The sequence below is a fragment of the Mastomys coucha genome, unplaced genomic scaffold, assembly GCF_008632895.1.
Source record: "Mastomys coucha isolate ucsf_1 unplaced genomic scaffold, UCSF_Mcou_1 pScaffold4, whole genome shotgun sequence".
Classification (NCBI taxonomy): domain Eukaryota; kingdom Metazoa; phylum Chordata; class Mammalia; order Rodentia; family Muridae; genus Mastomys; species Mastomys coucha.
The window spans coordinates 55,155,731-55,170,293 of NW_022196910.1; the positions used below are offsets into that span (position 1 = coordinate 55,155,731).

The 14,563-nt window shown below is 43.4% G+C and overlaps 1 protein-coding gene and 1 non-coding gene across 2 annotated transcripts in view; both read right to left on the reverse strand.

The window, feature by feature from the left end:
• LOC116076149 (17-beta-hydroxysteroid dehydrogenase type 6) overlaps nt 1–14,563 on the reverse strand; it is a 125,638-nt gene that overhangs the window by 59,741 nt on the left and 51,334 nt on the right. The gene's annotated exons all lie outside the window — the stretch shown is intronic.
• On the reverse strand, nt 12,360–12,489 carry LOC116076596. The gene has a single exon (XR_004113002.1). It is a non-coding gene; the product is annotated as a small nucleolar RNA SNORA70 (small nucleolar RNA).

A 14,563-nucleotide genomic window follows, 5' to 3' on the forward strand; every position in this document is an offset into this window, starting at 1 on the left:
TATATAATATGCATTCTGTATTATATATTATATTTAGTATGTTATATGCTATATGTCATGTATTTTATATCATATATCATATCAAATATTGTACACATATATTGTATAACATATATCATATATATTGCTTCTATAAAGATACCAGAGATTGTTTTGAGTCACCTTAACCACTTAACTTGGCAGAACAGGCCAGTTTTTTCTTTTTCATGAATATTGAAGGTCTTCTTGTGATTTTCACCTCTAAAGATTCTTCCCTCAACTTCCTTCTCACGGCAATCTCAAATTTAGCTCAGAGATTGTTCATCTTGCTAGCAGCTAGCCAATAAATCTTTTCATTATAGTTAGACTGAGTCATCAGGTGGTAGAGGAGCACACCTTTGATTCCAGCACTCAGGAGGAAGAGACAGGTGGATCTCTGTGAGTTCAAGGTCAGACTGCTCTATGGAGATAGTTCCAGTACTGCCAGGGCTACACAGAAAAACCCTGTCTCAAAAAACCAATAATAATAATAATAATAATAATAATAATAATGATGATGATGATGATGATGATGATGATGATGATGATGATGATGATGATGATGATAACACAATGTGACCCTCAGGGGTCACAAACTTCATAGCACTGTTAAGAATGCTAATGTTTCTTTTTAGAGATTAAGACCACTATTTAGCTTTCACTGTCCTGGAACTCACTGCATAGACTAGGCTGACCTTAAACTCACCAAGATCTGACTGCCCCAGCCTCTCAACCACTGGATTAAAGATATACATGCAGACAAAACACCCATAACTCATACACATAGAAAAAAATTAAATTAAATTAAATTAAATTTTTAAAAATATTTTCTAAAATTTAACCCAAAGCATCTATTGGTCTGGGAAGATAGGTCAACCAGTAAGTTCCTTGACTCACAAATTCAAGGACATGAATTCAACCCAGAACCCACATAGAAGCACTAGGCACAGTAGCACATGTTTGTAATCTCAGTGCTGGGAAAGCAGAGGCAGGAGGATTCCTGACCAGTCATTTCTGCCTCATTGGTGAGAGCCAAGGCAAATGAGAGAGAAACCTCATTTCAAAATGAATGAACAGCATTCCTGAGGATAACTCTCAAGATTGGCCTCTGGCCTCCCACATACACATTTGCTAATGTAACCATATCCATGTGAGCATGTACACACAGAAACATAGATGGACAGACACACACACACACACACACACACACACACACACACAAATGAAGCACTTACTGACTTTATGATCTTCCTAAATCCAGGTGTCAAATATGCTAAAGCCCCTGGGTTGGAATGTGGCTGACGGCACACCTCCCAGATGCTGACAGCAACCTCCCAGAGTATAAGGAGGTTTCACTGACAGTATAACAGTCATAACAAACAGTACCTTGCTTCACTGATCCAGGGAATAGTAGGACTGTCCAGTTGTCTGGAATAAAACACAAGGAAGAATTCATAAAGAGAATTAATGCCTCCGGTCAATCACCGCAAACCATGGCTGCAGGAGAGGTTAAAATTAAGCATTTGTATAACATCAGAGTGTTTCCACTCTGGAAACAGGGAAAGCTTGGGGGCAGGGTTGCTACTGTGTGAGTATAGAGGGATAGTGCCCACAAGATCAGCTGCCCTGGTCCTGGGCTGGCCCTGCCAAGATCGAATAAACAGAAAACCATTCGCTTGAAGAGGAATAGTAAAACTGGTGGGAGAGCCAAGTATTAGATCTAAGATGTGACACTAGGGTACATACCAGCAAACTGGCAAGATTTAGTGGGGACAAGTAGAGCTTGAGGCCATAGGATGGTGTGTGTCATCTGATGTCAGGAAGAATTGGACAGATTGGTGTAGAACAAAACACCCAAAGGATTGGTTTCTTGCGGTCCCTAAATACCCCTGACAAACTTCAAAGAGCTCCATGAGGTCAGTCAATGCCTGTGAAGGAGGGCCAGATTTCAGAGACATCAACCCAATCTCTAGTGAATAAGCAGAAATGTAATAAACCTAGTACCATCACATGAAACCACTACTGAAGCCAATGGAGTGCTTAGGAACCTGAATAATGAGTCAGATCCCAGCACACTGAGACCTGGAGATGGTGCTTTTTATTTGTTTCTTGACTATACAACCCTTTTCCAGAGAGGGAGACTATGACTGTCACCACTGATAAACACTTCTCACTATGAGAAAGGACTGAGAATGGTTTTGACTGTGTAGAGGAAAGCGGTGGCTTGTCCCAGAGGTGGGGGTCATTTTGCTCTCGTCTGGAAGGAGAATTGGCTAGAGGCAGAATGGTCAGGGTCAGGGTCAGGGTTAGAGAATGGGTTAGGTTGCGTATGAAGCCATTTTCTCTGACCTGCAAATGCCTTCTTTCCTCTGCTACTGTGCAAAGCCCACTTAGCCTTTCCAGGTCTCCCTGGTCAGACCCTGCAGTAGTCAGAGGTAGATTTCCCTCACAGCTCCGTTGGTGCCACAAGAGCACACCCTTTCACTCTAGTATCATTATTTGGCTCCAGTAACAGACCTGTCTATAGTTTGCCATTCTCTCTGGGATGCCTCCCTAGATAGCTGCCATCTCCTAGGGCTCCAACACCCTCCAGCCAGTTTCTTGTCCTCAGTGGTCTGAGATTTGGGGGTGGGAGTGTGTATCCTTGAAGGCACAGAGACTCAAATAATCTCAGTATGGAGAGTTGGAGCTGCTTCCCGCAGCTTCTACCCCCACCAAAGCCCAGGGCTGTTCTCTTAGCTTTTCAATTCTCCCATTCGCCCGCCAGTAATAAACAATCAATTTTTTACTTCATTTATTTCTTAATTGCATAATGTGTGTGGTGTGTGATGTTATGCTCAGGTGAGTATGGTAACCTAGGGGGATGAGGGCATCGGGTCTCTTCACAACGGTGGCTACAGGCGGTTGTGAGCTGCCTGGCATGGGCTCAGGAACTGAATTCTGGTCCTCTAAGAGCCGTCTCCTCAGCCACATTGTTCTGTTTGCTTGCTCTTTTTTTTCCCACAGAGCCTTGCTGTGAATCCCACCATCTGCCCCCCAAGTACTGCAATTAGTCTCGTTACACCACTCATAGATATGTACACACACACACACACTATATATATATATATATATATATGTATATATATATATATATATCACAAACATACACACACATGCAAGCACACATAAGCACACCATATATACATACATACATACATGCATATATACATACATACACACACACATATACAGGCACCAGCACACATGCATTCATGCACACATCATATACATATTTTTCCTGTGCTAGAGACTGAGCCACTTGCTAGACAAGGGCTCTGACATAGATATGGTCCAGCAATAATGTTTATTTTTAAGATAATTGATACTGTCATGGAAAATATATATGAGTTAGATGAGACTATTTTGTAATTGTGTTAAACAAAATAAATGTGAATGGTCACCTCTTCTATTGAAAGAAGTATTTCCAATAATATTTTGAGTATCTCCTATAATTTTCTGTCTGCAAAATCCAAACTTAAGCTGGGTGAGGTGGCACATGCCCATTATGCCATGATTCAGGCTGAGAATCCCAAGTTCAGGCTGGAGTTACAGCCTGAGGCAGAGTGTTCGCCTACTATACACATCCTTTGAGCTTAAGGGTATTAACTATCAAGCCTGATGGCCTGAGTTTGATCCCCAGGGACCCATGAGGTAGAAGAAAAGAGAGAACTGACTCCTGCAAGTTGTCTTCTGACCTAGACATGCACTCTACAATAAGAGCGAGCAAGCAAGCAAGCACACACACACACACACATGTATATGCACACATGTATCATACATGTACACATGCACACACACACACACACACACACAAATAAAATGTAAAATGAAAAAAATTTACAAATTTAAGGCCAGGAGGATACATGGTAGGACCCTGTCTCAAAAGAAAAAATACAATAAAACAAAAATGAAGAAAAAGAGAAAAATAAAAGGATAAATAAAAAAGAAGATGTAAGATCATATCTGTATTATAGTTAGGAAAATCGAGTATTACCATAGTTTCAAATTTCAGTATAAAGCTAAGAAGAAAACCAACCAGATCAGGGCAGAGAATAAAGCACGAGAAGACAAATATGGTACAATTACAGATTGCAGTGTTTGACTATGAAACAGGTGCTTGCCAGATGGTGAGATGGTGGTGATGCACACCTTTGTTCCCAGCACTCAGGAGGCAGAGGCTGATGGCTCCCTGAGTTCAAGGCCAACCTGGTCTACAGAACAAGTTCCAGGACAGCCAGCGCTACACACAGAAACCCTGTCTTGAAAAAAACAAAAACAGAAAAGGAAGAAAGGAAGGAAAGAAGGAAGAAGGGAAGGAAGGAGGGAAGGAAGGAAGGAAGGAAACTGGTACTTGTTAAATAGAATGTGTGTGTGTGTGTGTGTGTGTGTGTGTGTGTGTGTGTGTGTTATGAACATGCTTTCGTGTGAGTGGGCATGTGTGAGTATTGCGTGCATGTGTATGTGTGCATGAATGTGTAGATGTGTGAGCATATGTGTATGTGCATGTGTGTGTTATATGTGTATTGTGCATGTGTGTGCAAGTGTGCATGTGTGTGCATGTATGCGCATGTGTGTGCATGAGCATACATGTGTGTGTGCATGTGTGTTTTATAGACATATGTGCATGTGCACAAGTCACTGTGCTTGCCTGTTTGAGGAGGATACAGATGCCAACTGGGGTCCAGTGTTCCTACATCACCCTCCATGTTACTTTTTGAGGCAGGAGCTGTCACTGAGTCTGCAGCTCACTGGCTGGTAGTCAGCTGCCCAGCAAGCTCCAGAGACCCTTCTGTTATGCCCTCACACCCCTAGAATTGTAGCTACATACTTGCCCAGAACTTTTTAGAGTACACAGACCTGTAATGAAGAGTCTATTATATATTATATGGATTTGGGGGCTTAGGTTCATACAGTGTACATTATAATAAACAACTGACAAGTCAGATAAAGAAAATCCAACTCTTTTTAACATATGAATAAGCCTTAGGCTAATGTTCCACGGAGATACCAAGATGTACCTGACGATTAAAGGAAGGGACTTTCTTGTCTCTTGTCTCAAAGTGAAAAGACCAAACTAAGAACATGCCCAACCACAAAGAAAACTTAGAGTATTATTTTGGTTTTTTGCTGTTTTTGCAAAAGGGTCTCTTGTATCCCAGACTGGCTTCAAATTTACCACATGAACCAAGGATGACTTTGAACTTTTAATCCTCCTGGCTTCAACTCCCTAGTTTTCTGGACTGATTGGGAGCAAACCTAGGGCTCTGTGTATGTTAAGCAAGCATTTACTAACTATACCCAGACCTTATAGATTGTCTTTTGTTTGTTGTTATTGTTGTTGTTGTTGATGATGATGATGATGTTGATGTTGTTGTTGTTTTGGTATACATTCTTATGTAGTACAGGCTAGCCTCCAATTTACTGTGTAGCTGAGGATGACCTTGAATTCATGATCCTTCTGCTTCCACTTCTTTAGCACTATGATTATGGTATATTTCATCATCATACCTGGCTGGAAAATATTAAAATATTATCTTAACTATCTAAAACGAAACAACTGTTAAGAAAATAGAGTACCACAAACATGTGAAATGTGGCCCGCCTATGACTTACAGTAAAGCTCGGTGGGACAGCTGCTTTAGAAAATCTACAGATGATAGGCTAGAAAGATGGCTCAGAGGTTAAGAGCACTGACTGCTCTTCCGAAGGTCCTGAGTTCAAATCCCAGCAACCACATGGTGGCTCACAACCACCCATAATGAGATCTGATGCCCTCTTCTGGTGTGTCTGCAGACAGCCACAGTGTGCTCATACACATAAAATAAATAAATAAATTTACAAAAGAAAGAAAGAAAGAAGGAAAGGAAGGAAGGAAGAAAGGAAAAAGAAAAGAAACCATACTGCTGATTTCCTAACATGGTGAACTTAGACTCACATACGTGTACACAGCTGTCAGCAGCTAAATAAGTAGAGGGCAGGGTGGTGGTACTCGCCTTTAATCCAGCACTTGGGAAGCAAGAGAAAGCAGGCAGGTATCTTGAGTTTGAGGCCAGCCTGGTCTACAGAGTGAGTTCTAGGACAGGCAGGGTTGCACAGTAAGATCCTGTCTCAAAAATAAATAAATAAATAAATAAATAAATAAATAAATAAATACAGAAACAAACATACAAAAAGCCTAACAGTATTGTCTTTCTGGTAAGCAACCTTTAATGTCTACTGTTCCAGGGGTGGGGGTGAGTGTTAAGCTGTTGCTGGGTCCACAGCTATTAGAGCTTAGCAGCCTCTCTTAGAGACCAGCTACACTGTCCTCGAAGCACATTGCTTGAAGCAAGTGTATTCCAGCTGATCGCTCCAAGAACCTTGCATTGGCTTGGAGGACTTCCCCCTAGCAATGACTAGTACTTTTGATAACCCTGTACCCCGTGGCTATACTCCATATGGCACAAGGTGGTGCACTTCACCTGCGATACAGTAAAAAAGCCTGAGGTTGGTACAGTGCCAGGTTTAGGATCCATTGGTAAGCTTGACCTGAGACGAGTAGATATGCAAAGCCTGTAACTGGTGGAAGCCAGCTGTGCACATGCAGGGCTGAATCCACACAGGAGCCTCCCACATCCTTCCCATGGCTGTATGTGGAGTCCTTCTCAGAGCAGGCTATTTGCCACGATTTCCAGGCGGGTCTGGGAGGCCTCACCAGGGAGGCCTATTTACTGCCTCCATCTAGTGTTGCAAAATGTTGCTCAACAATCTCCCAAATGACCTTTGTGTTTCTGATCTTCATTGTGAGTTGAGCTGGCGGGGTCGGGGTACAAGGAACAGATAGGACCCTGGCTTCCAGTTCTGGTGGAGATAACAGTGTTGACACTGAGATGTAGCTAAATTACAGAGCTAGGGCCTCTACACTGCAGTCTCAGAACTCTAACACCAGCCAGCCCACCGAGCATTTGAAAGACAGAGGCAGACGAGTCATCTTTGGCTATATAGCCAGCTCAAGCCAGTTTTATGAGATTCTGCCCCACTCCCCCAAATAACTGCAACTCTGAAAGGCCACCAAAGAACTCCAGAGATAACCAAGAATAGACACTATGAGGAACCAAACTTGGTGGCCGACTCCTATAATCCCAGCACTTGGCAGGAGGATCTGCGAGTCTGAGGCCAGCCTTGTCTACACATCGAGTTCCAGGACAGCCATAGCTAGAGTGAGACAAAGTCTTCAAAACAAAACAAAAACACTAAAAGAAGGTAAAAATACAAAGAGTGATTGAGTATTGAGAAGGGGAATAGTAGGGCTGGAGGGGTGGCTAAGGGGTTGAGAGCACTGACTGCTCTTTCAGAGGTCCTGAGTTCAATTCCCAGCAACCACATGGTGGCTCACCGCTATCTGTAATGGGATCCGATGCCCTCTTCTGGTGTGTCTGAAGAGAGCAACAGTGTACTCATGTACATAGAATAAATAAATATATTATAAAGAAAGAAGGAAAGAGAGAAAGGAAGAAAGGAAGAAAGGAAGAAAGGAAGAAAGAAAGAAAGAAAGAAAGAAAGAAAGAAAGAAAGAAAGAAAGAAAGAAAGAAAGAGAAAGAAAGAGAGGAAGGGGGAGAGACAGAGACAGAGACAGAGACAGAGAGAGAGAGAGAGAGAGAGAGAGAGAGAGAGAGAGAGAGAGAGAGAGAGAGAGAAAGGAAGAAAGCAAGCAAGCTTGAGACCTAGACCTCTAGTTCTGGGTTTGGAAGCCCGCTTTGTGAGTTTCTGTGACTCAGCTCTAGAAGTCTTGCTTGCCAAGACAATTAAAAAAAAAAAAGGAGACTTTCTCCTTGCCATTCCAGAGTTTCTGTCCAGACAGAGCAAAGAATTCCAGCTACCTGTTTGTGATTCTCCATTATATGAGACCTTGGTACCTTGGCAACAGTCCCAGAAACTAAACTCTAAATTCATTGTTGCCTAGAGCTGACAGGAATGGCTGCTGATAGGTGCACAGTCCTTTCTGTTTGTTTTGCTTTGGGGGATTTTATTTATTTTATCTTTGAATACACTGCAACTGTCTTCAGACACACAGAAGAGGGCATCAGATCCCATTATACATGGTTGTGAGCCACCATGTGGTTGCTGAGAATGGAACTCGGGACCTCTGGAAGAGCAGTCAGTGCTCTTAACTGCTGAGCCATCTCTCCAGCAGCTTTTCAGGATTTTAATACAATCCAGTCCAGAGGAGGATATCTGGTTCATTTTAGCTCCTTCATTGCCAAACCAGGGCGAAGGGACCACCTCAGCTTCTCTGCCTTCTTCTTGTCCCAGATGACCAGGGCGTAAGGGAGCCTACTGTCATGTATCTCACACGTCTCATTATCCTTGTTCTTCTAGATCCTGGAAGATTTGTCATTCCATTTGCCTGGCTGTGAGCAGAAAGTCCTTCTTTAAGCCTGGCATAATGGGGCAGAGGCAGTTGTGAGTTCAAGGCTAGCCAAGTCTACATAGCTTCAGAGCATTGAGGGTTTTATAGTGAGATGCTGTTTCAAAACATTAAAAAACTGTCTAGAAAAAAAAGTTTTAAAAAAAAGGAAATGTGTTTCACCACCTCCCCTTGCTTTGCTGAGGCATGTTAATGGGACTCTTGGTGCTGTGGTGAGCAGTCCAAAGAGCCCACAGCCACACCAACCCTTTAAGAGCATACAGAATGTTCCGGAGCTAGGTGGCATATATGGTGATGACAGTTGCCCACCCTTTCAGATTTGCTGAATCATGAATTGCATACCTTAAAGGGTGGGGTTGGTGGGGTGTGAAATAAATAAATATCTAAAAAGTAAAAAAAAAAAAAAAAAAAAAAAAAAAAAAAAAAAAAAAAAGAAAGAAAGAAAGAAAGAAGAACAGAGCAAGAACAACAACATAAACAGGCTGACGACATGACCCTGGTAATTGTCCAGCATGAATCAAGCTGGCAACGTGACCCTGGTAATTGTCCAGCATGAATGTAACTCTAAGCTTAATCTCCAACATCACTGAAAAATAAAAGGATCCAAAAAAAAAAAAAAAAAAACCATAATGAACTAGCAACGGTGCTGCAGGCTGCAAGCCCAGCACTCTGGACATGACTAGCAATGGTGCTGCAGGCTGCAACCCCAGCGTTCTGGACGTGGAGTTGGAAATGTGATGTCTGGACCAGCCTACACCAAGAGTCCTTGCCTTCAGGAGGAAAAAATAACTGGCTACTTTAGAAATAAAATTTTAAAATATTAGTAAGACTTGGAACCCACATCTCTTAATATTATAAAATTCCAAATTTTCAAGAGAAAGTGGGTTGATTTTTCACACCAATAAATAAAATGAGCTAATGGATACACAGGATCAAATGCCTGCTATAACTCTTGGCAGTTGTGTAGAGAAGAAACTGAATTATAAAACAGACACTTTCAGCACATGTGTGCATTTTAATTACAACCATGGTCCCGCTGTCTGACAATGTTGTAGGATATCCCCCAGAGAAAACCATCAGACAGGGGTTCAAACCAATAGGAAGTTTATTAGCTGACTGGTGACTACACTAGGTGGTTGGGACCTGAGTGCAGTCCTGTGCCTTTCTCAGGGTGAGCTTTTAAGCCCACCCTGCATCCTGGGTTGACATGCTCAGTTAGCAAGAACAGTTAGCCAGGAGAGGAACTGTAGAAGCTAAAATGCAAATTTAGCACAGTTAGGGACTTGGCTAGAAATATGGACTTTGTTTTGGCAAGTGTTATGTGCCAAGTTAGGCAAGGGTTGGTATGTGCTAGGTCCCAAAGTCTGAATGACGCCTCTGTCGAGGGGTCAGTTAGGCTAAGATTTGGCAGTCTACTAAGGTCTGGGAGCCTGTTATAGCAGCAGTTTGACAAAGTCATTCAGAATGGAATGAGTGGGAGCTGTCAAGGCCCCGGCCCCTCAGACAGTTGCCCTGAATTGCTCTCATATGCTGATACAGCCCATCACTGTGTCTCTGACCACAAGGGAACATGCATTCCTTCCTTTCTGGACTGCAGATTAAAAGCTGTCATTTGGCAGGGCGGTGGTGGCACACGCCTTTAATCCCAGCACTTGGGAGGCCAAGGCAGGCAGATTTCTGAGTTCAAGGCCAGCCTGGTCTACAGAATGAGTTCCAGGACAGCCAGGACTACACAGAGAAACCCTGTCTAGGGAAAAAAAAAAAAACAAAAACAAAAAACAAAACAAAACAAAGAAAGCTGTCATTCGTTTTGTTATCAGGCAATTTAACAGAGCTTAGGCAAAGGCTGTACCTGGATAAATATAAATCTATTGCTTTACTGAAGCACGATACAGTCAATACAAAGAAGTCTTTTCATTGTGGAAAAACAAGAGAAAATAGGTATTAATGTCTGTCCCACCGTACCCCTGACTGGTTCAGGTTTGGGTGGGAGCCAAACCAGACCAATGGGAGTCAAGTCTGGGCTGTGCTGGGATGTCTGGGGTCTCACTACTGGTCAATCTGATGGGCTAAATCGAGAATGATATTGACACAGGATGAGTAGAGACACAGGAAGAGGGGACACTGTCTTCACAGAGATGCTGAACCTCTGTCTCTAGCCCCCTTCTGGGTTCTCTGGGTTCTCTCTCCTGGCTCCACTGGAGTGACTCCAGAGATGGGAAGGAAGTTTGACTTGCTACCTTGAAACTGTGTAATACACAATTCAGTGACACCTGGTGGTGTGAAAACCCTGGACAAGTGTGAGTCTTGGTCTGCTCCCGTGGGATGGCAAAGTGTCTTGTGCCTGTGTTGCTTACCTTGTGGCTCTGGGTAGACGGCACTGACTGCTGACCTACACGTGTGCTCTGTGGCATACATACCTGCTCTGTCCTACCTACCCTGGACCTGGACCTACTTATTATGTGAACAAATCCTGTTTGTCTAAGCCACTTTGGGCTCGAATTTTGTCAGCCGCAAACAAAGCTTGATCAAGGAGAAGAGGGTTCTCTTTAGTCTCTATGGCCTTTCCTAAAATGGAGGGTAAACATAAATGTGTGTTCTATTTCCTTTGGGAAGGAACATATAAACATGAAATTATTATTTGTTAAGTTTGTGTGTGTGCACAAAGGGTATGCATGCCCGGGTGTATGCATAGAGGTCAGAGGACCACTTCTGAAAGTCCTCACTGAAGCAGATCAATCTTGTTTCTACCTCTGTACTGTGTACTCTAGATCTGCTGGCACCATTCCAGGCGAGTCTCCTGACTCTGTATCCCATCCCCCTATGGGAGTGCTAAGGTTACAGGCTGCCCCATCAGGCTTCTTACATGGTTTACAGGAACTGAACTCTGATTCTCAGGCTTGTGGCCAGCACTTTTATCCATTGAACCACCTCCCCAACCCTGCAATTGTTTTACTAAGGTTTATGAAAATAACCTCATATTATCAGAAGGTATCCATGAGGGGCAGGGGGCAGAACTCAAAGCAAACAAGCACTGGGCACTTGGGGCAAAACGTTTAGAACAGCTTATTATCCAGCTGCATATGAGAGAGTATGCAGAACAAAAGCAAGAGTAATTATTAAAAAAGAAATGTTAATTTAACTTTGTTTTCCCTAACTGAATGTGTGATGTGTCAGTGGGCATAATGGCAGGACGAGGGACTCAGGACCACAGTTAGGGATATGTTTACCTCCCTCTCCACACACAACCATCCAGAATGAGCTGCATCTCATTTCCCTGTCATCTTAGGCACTGTTCTGTTTTAGTGAAGGGACACCATGACCATGGCAATTCTTATAAAAGAAATCATTTAATTGAGGACTTGCTTACAATTTCAGAGATTTAGTCCATTATCATCAAGGCAGGACACATGGCGGCATGCAGGCAGACACTGAAACAATAGCTGAGAATATACATCCTAATTGGTACGCCCAGAGAGACACTCTGGGCTTGACAAGGACTTTTGAAACCTCAAAGCCCACCTCAGTGACACACTTCCTCCAACAAGGCCACGCCTCCTAATCTTTCTAATCCTTTCAAATAGTAGATACTCCCTAGTGACTAGCATTCAGATAGATGAGCCTCCAGGGGCCATTCTTGTACAAACCATCACACATGTCTTTTAATTCATCCGCATTAATTTGGTTAAACCTACTTCTCTGAGATGTGGCTCTTCTAGTGACAGGGAACTTGAACTTGGTTCTGGACAAGGCTTCAATCACACCCTTATTCTGCAACCTAAGGCAGTTGGACATGATGATACAGAGTCATGAGCTCTAGAGCTTCCCAAAAGTACCCTGCACACCTGTCTAAGCTTGGGGCATCCTTGAGATCGTAAAAAGCCATCAGAATGCTGGTCCAAGTGTCTTATGGTAACTCATCCATGCCACTGGCTGTATACATCCAAGAGAAGCTACTGTTTGTGGCTTTGCATACCAGGTTCCAATGAAAAAGGAAGCTAGTCGGCTTACTTGGCTGCAGAAGGAACTTTTAGTTTTATGTGTCATAAATAAATTGCTTTTGTCAGTATATTCTGTCAGAGCCAAGAGAACAGTCACTAATACACCCAATCAGCTGCCAATGCAAAGCAGGACAGGTGGCTCACAGGGTGGGCCCAAGAGGGTGCAGATTAGTAATAAAAGGACAGAAGGCGGGGCTGAGAGGGGAGACCCTTGGAACCTGAGCGCATCTCTCTGGCTGGATTTACACATTGCTTTGGCTTGGGGAGCTCTTCGACCTTTCCCTGGCTTTGAACTGGAATGTCCATTATTACAGTCCTAGAGACACATCTCTACTATGTTCTGGGAACACAAAACTCCTTTGTTTAATCTCCCAGAAGGAGTTACGTTGTACTCAAATTTCTCTCCACTCCTAACTATATGATAGAACTGGGATTTTGGTGTTGATGAGATATAAATGAGATGTGCACACATGAAGCCAATTCTGTACTGGAACTCTACTTCGACAAGTTGCGTGAGAGTGAATGGGTCTGCTATGTTCTGTAGGTGCACAATTTACAGCACTGAGAAACAGGCCAGTGGCTGTATAGGTGTAGGTGGGTAGGGGAGTGACTTAAAGACTGGGCAGGAAGGCATGGAAGGGTGATGGAACTATGTATCTTGGCGCTGATGATAACTACACCTGTTGATGTGTTCAAATTCATAGGGTATACACCAACTGTTAATTTTAATTGTGGTAATGTAAATATTTGAAAGGAAATGAAAAAGATAGAGACCTTCATTAAGTCAACTTCTAAAGTCTTATTACTTGTGACAAGGAATATGGACTCTTGTCTCCAGAAGGAAAGTGAGAACTGGGTCCTGGTTTTATCATTTCCACTGGGTTAAGCAGTGAAATTCTGGCTACAAAACCCTCGGCTTTCTGAGAGTCAACCTTGACTTTATTCTTTGTGTGAGTTCTGTTGTATGGCAGAGTGTTTCTTGGGGATGTCAGCTGGTAGTACATATCCTGTTTCATAATATAATGTTTTCCTGTATTTAGGTTACAATTTTGGATGCTACAAGTACAAGATGAGAAACCCTTATTGGCTTATGCCTGGTGATGGTATCAAGGCAGATGGACATTATGGGACTGTGGTGGAGCCAGAGCACACATGGGAGCAAGAGATGACATTGTCAGAGTGAAGCCAGGTGACTGTGAAGCCAAGCTTATTCCTTATGTAATGGCCTACAACAGGGATCCCATAAGAATACGTTCAGCTCTTCCAAGTGCATTCTCTCAGTGATCCAACTTAGGTGTGACAGCTTTGGGGTCACTTCTCATATATCTCGAGCCCATACAAAGAGGCCAGTCCTGACCCTGTCCACAGTCCTCCCTAACCATGCCTACTTCAGAGGCTGACTCTGAAACCATGTTTCCCAACCTCCTGGAGCAAATTTCTACACAAGTTGCTAAAACTAATGACAAACTACTAATAATAATTAGTGCCCTGCCTGGGTGGTCTCTCTTACCTCAGAGCCCACAAGGCTGAGGCTATCCCCCCCGATAGTGACTATGGGTCTCAGAGACCCTAAACAGAGAGGAAACAAGTCTTCCAGAGCCAGGCTGTGCATAGGCAGCGTCTTCTGAGCCACCCCCACTTCCTGGGGTCAGATTCCAGTCCTCCAACACGCCCAGTTCAGCTGTGTCTGGACTTTCAGACCACTGCCGCTTCCTTCATTTCCCCCTCTTGGCTTCAGTCCTTCTGCAAGACAGAATTCATAGACGCTGGAGAACGGTTAACTGAAGCACCCCTCCTCGTGCTTTCACTCTCCTGCTGACTCTGCACCTTCCGAGTCCTCTGCAGAAAATAGCTGGTCCTCCGGATGATAACCACAAACCACCAAGTACTTTGGTTCCATATAAACTCACACTCTCAACAATGCCTGGGATTACCTTTTCCCAAATAGATTCTTTTTGGTTTTTTGGATTTTTTGAGACAGGGTTTCTCTGTGTGGCCCTGGCTGTCCTGTCTGTAAACCAGGCTAGCCTCTGAAAGACCCGAACCCAGAGACCCTTCCCCGAAATGCGCGCTTAAACAAGGCTGGAAAATTAC